The sequence below is a fragment of the Coenobita brevimanus genome, chromosome 80 (genome assembly GCF_032717465.1).
Source record: "Coenobita brevimanus isolate Jiangsu-jjx chromosome 80, ASM3271746v2, whole genome shotgun sequence".
NCBI lineage: Eukaryota > Metazoa > Arthropoda > Malacostraca > Decapoda > Coenobitidae > Coenobita > Coenobita brevimanus.
This window is the reverse complement of record NC_137033.1, coordinates 33,809,680-33,814,224: the sequence shown is the minus strand read 5'-3', so window position 1 is coordinate 33,814,224 and position 4,545 is coordinate 33,809,680.

Below are 4,545 nucleotides of genomic sequence, written 5' to 3'. Positions count from 1 at the left end.
GGCCTAAGGAGTATTGGCCAGTACTCCTTCAAACTGTTCTCACCGGTAAAGCTCAAGTAACTTATGCATCTTTGCCTCAGGATCAGACTGATAATTATGATGTAGTTAAGAGCTTGATTCTTAAGGCCTATGAGCTTGTTCCTGAAGCTTATAGAGTAAAATTTAGGACAACTTACAAGCAAGATAAGCAATCCCAGGATGAGAATGCAAAAATCAAAGAAGATTTGTTAGAGCAGTGGTTAAATTCTAAGAATGTGGATTCTGATTTTGTAAAATTTAAGCAGATGATTTTGCTGGAGGACTTCAAAAGGTGTATTAGTAAAGATGTAAGCCTATATCTTGATGAGAAAAGAATAGATAATTTGTCTGATGCTGCAGTTTTAGCTGATGAGTATGTTCTCACTCACAAGAGATATTTTAGAGGAAAAAGGAAAGCTGAGAGTAAGTACGTTGCCTCTACTCAGAGTACAGGTAACAGGAAAGAGAATAAAGATGATGTTTCTCAGGAAGTAAATACCAGCTTCACCTCTAGATTTCAGAAAAGTAAATGTACTTATTGTAGTAAGCTTGGTCATACTACGGGGAGAGATGTTTCAGGAGACAGCGTGATGTGAACAAAAGGAGTCTTTAAATATTCAGTCAATTGGTCTAGTGTCCACTCTTGAGAGTTCCCAGAATTCTTTAACTGAGTTAACTGAACCTGCTTTGAGGGTAACTTAAATTCTCATGATGGAGCTCCTCTTTTCAGCAGTAACGTGGGTGACACTCTCAAGAGTTCATGTGCTAATTTCCTGTCTGATGGTTTTGTCAGTCCTCTGGACAGTAATGACAGGAAATCAGTTCAAATATATCGTGATACAGGTGCTTGCAATCCCTTATGCTGACCAGTGTTCTAGGCTCTAATGTTAATTCCTCTGATGAAACTGTAATCTTACAAGGTGTTGGGAATAATTACTTCTCTGTCCCTCTGTGCAGAGTGAATTTAGAGTCTGGTTTTGTTAATGGTTCCGTTATGGTTGGGTTGGTTGAGACACTCCCAATGTCAGTGTAACTTTCTTACTTGGAAATGATATTGGTGGAAGTCAAGTGTGTCCAGCTCCTCAGTTGTCTAGTGAGCCAGTGGCTGCGTCCCAGGATTGTGATGTCCCTGATGTGTTCCCTGCATGTGCTGTCACTAGGGCTAAGTCTAAAGTTACTGGTGATTTAGAGGATAATGATGATGATGATGTTATCTAGCTGACACTTTTCTTGCTAATTTGGACCACTCACCAGATGAGGCAGTACCCCGTAGTGTTGATAATTTGTCTCGTCAAGAGTTGGTTGAGTTGCAGGTTGCTGACCCTGAGTTGAAAGGTCTAGCTAACTCTGCTTACAGTGAAGAAGAGTCAGCCGGTGCTTCCTACTTGTTATTATGTAAAGTCAGGAGTACTTATGAGGAAGTGGAGACCCCCAACAGCATCAGCCGACTGTGAATGGGAGGTTGTACATCAAGTTGTCATCCCTCGTGTTTGTAGGCAGGATATCATTAGAGTGGCTCATGATTCCAGTTTGGCAGGACACCTTGGAGTGAGGAAGACTGTGGCACGCATTTTGAAACACTTCTACTGGCCAGGTATCTTCAGGGATGTTTCCTGGTATTGTAAGTCTTGTCACACCTGTCAAGTTGTTGGAAGTGTAATCAGACCGAAAAGGTTGCACCTCTAGTTCCCATTCCTCCTTTTGAGGCGCCTTTCACCCGTGTGTTGGTGGATATTGTGGGCCCTCTTCCTAAGACTTCTTCAGGATTTTCTTATGTGTTGACCATGATTGATATGGCTACTCGTTATCCTGAAGCCATTCCATAGAAACATCTCAGCAAAGAACGTGGTTAAGGAAATGCTAGGGTTCTTCACAAAGTTTGGTCTGCCCAAGGAGGTACAGTCAGACCGAGGGAAGTAATTTCATGTCAAATGTTTTCAAGCAGTCTCTGAAAGAGTTGGGCATCACCCAGATCACGTCTTCAGCTTACCATCCCCAGACCCAAGGAGCGTTGGAGAGATATCATCAAACACTCAAATCGATGCTCAAGAAATACTGTTTGGAACATCAGAAAGACTGGGATAAAGGTCTTCCATTCGTTGTGTTTGCTGCAAGAGAATCTCCAAATGAATCACTGGAGCTTCTCACCTTTTGAACTACTGTTTGGCCATGAAGTAAGAGGACCCCTTAAGCTACTCAAGGAATGCTGGCTGTCGGAGGAAGATGACGTCAACCTGCTGGAGTATGTGATGAATTTCAAAGAACGGCTGTCCACTGCTTTACAGCTGGCGAGAGAGAATAGGGAGCTGCTCAGGAGAAGATGAAGACTTGGTATGATAAGAAGTCCAGGTTACGCCACTTTCAGCCAGGAGATCAGGTTTTGATTCTGCTACCAGTTCATGGGCAACCTCTTCAAGCCAAGTTTAGTGGCCCTTATTTCGTGGAGAAGAAACTCAGTGATGTCAGCTATGTCATCGCCACACCAGATCGTAGAAAGAGCAAGCAACTATGTCACATCAACATGCTAAAGTTATATCACAAGCGGGATGAAAATAATCCAGTCTGCACTGTAGCTGTTCCACCCGAGTCTGCAAGTGAAGCTCTCCCATGCAGTATGAGCCTGAGTGATAGTTTGCAGGAAGAATCCTGATATCATGAATGATCTCCAGACTAAGCTTTCTCATCTACCACCCAAGGAAAGGCAGGAGTTTTCGGCATTACTGCAGGAGTACCCTGCAAGTGTTCCGTGCTACTCCAGGAAGAACCACTGTGTTGATGCATGATGTCGATGTTGAAGACGCAAAGCCAATTAAATTGCCTCCTTACCGTGTGAACCCAGTGAAAGTTCCTCTCATCCAGAAGGAGCTTGGCTACCTGTTGGACCACAAGATGATTGAGCCCTGTCAGAGCGAGTGGAGTTCTCCTGTCACTCTAGTCCCTAAGCCAGGTGGGTCACAGAGGCTTTGCATCGACTACAGACGTGTTAATCAGATAACCAAAACAGACACTTACCCTCTCCCTCGTGTGGAAGATTGCATAGACAAGATCGGAAAGGCTAGGTACATAAGTAAGTTTGATTTGTTAAAGGGATACTGGCAAGTACCTATGACTGAACGTGCTAGGGAGATCTCATGTTTTGTAATATTAGGAAAGACCTTTGCATGGTCTGTAATGCCATATACAGATTGTTTTAGAGTAATAAGAAATTTCCTTTGTAAATTTCTTTTTTTCTTTGTGGGGAGGTGTTACATAGCCTATGATTTCATCATCCTTTGTGTAATTTTAACGCACAGTTGCTGCATGTTTGATCACGAGCGTGTTCTGCCTCAGTCCCCCCCTTCTACCGTTATAGTAGAGTAAGTCGACATCTCTGTTATACTTTGCGGGATTGTCATCTCTTTGTCCCCATGGCTTCATTTGCGCGTCCTCATTACAAGTTGTATCAAGCTCTCCTGGCCCCTATATAATGAGCTCAGTCTCTGCATCATTGCCACTTAGATCTGCTCCTCATTTTGTTCACATCTCTGTCCTCCCCTGTACAGATATTATTATTGTAAGTGCTCAAGAAGTCTCCAACCATCTAGCAGCTGTGTGTAATTTGAGTATAACTGTTGTTGCATTTTTTCTTGTACTGTGTAGCGTGAGTTTGATTTGTGGGCCTGGTGAAGTTTTTGTGATTCGTGTGGGGTTCTTTAAGTCAGTCATTTTTGATAATAGTTTGTATCTGTAATTATTTATCTGGCATTCACTGAGTATTATCTGGTATCTCATTTTATCAGGGCTGACTTAGATAAATTTATTCTTGCTAATTTCGTGTTAATAGAGGCTATTGCAGTTAACCATATATTTAACCTGTTTATTTGCCATACATTATCCTTATGAGTCCTGAATGTTTTGTTGTTAGTTTGAGCATTAAACTTTAACTTGTAATTTTACCTAACTCTTTTGTTTTGAACCTGGAACTTTACGGGACAGTAGTGATTTTTAGCATTCTCACTTAAAGTGTACGTTATCTTTCTCTGTTCCGTAACAATATATATATATATATATATATATATATATATATATATATATATATATATATATATATATATATATATATATATACCTATGTCTGTGTGTGTGTGTGTGTGTGTGTGTGTGTGTGTGTGTGTCGCCACGGACTACTTCACAAAGTGGCCAGAAGCCTATGCTAACCCCAATCAATGGGCTGCGACTGTTGCTCAGGTGTTGGTTGACCAGTTTTTCTGTCGTTTTGGGATGCCACAAGAGCTACATTCAGACCAGGGTAGAAACCTCGAGTCTGCTGTGTTCCATGAGTGCTGGAAGATATTGGGGATCAAGAAGACCAGGATGACCCCACTAAGGCCACAGTCAGATGGGATGGTGGAGAAATTCAACTCGACCCTAGGACAAGAACTGGCCAAGTACTACATTGATGGACAAACAGAATGGGACCAGAAACTACATGCATTGCTGATGGCATATCGGTCTGCAGCCCATGAGTCTACCAGCTACATACCTGCA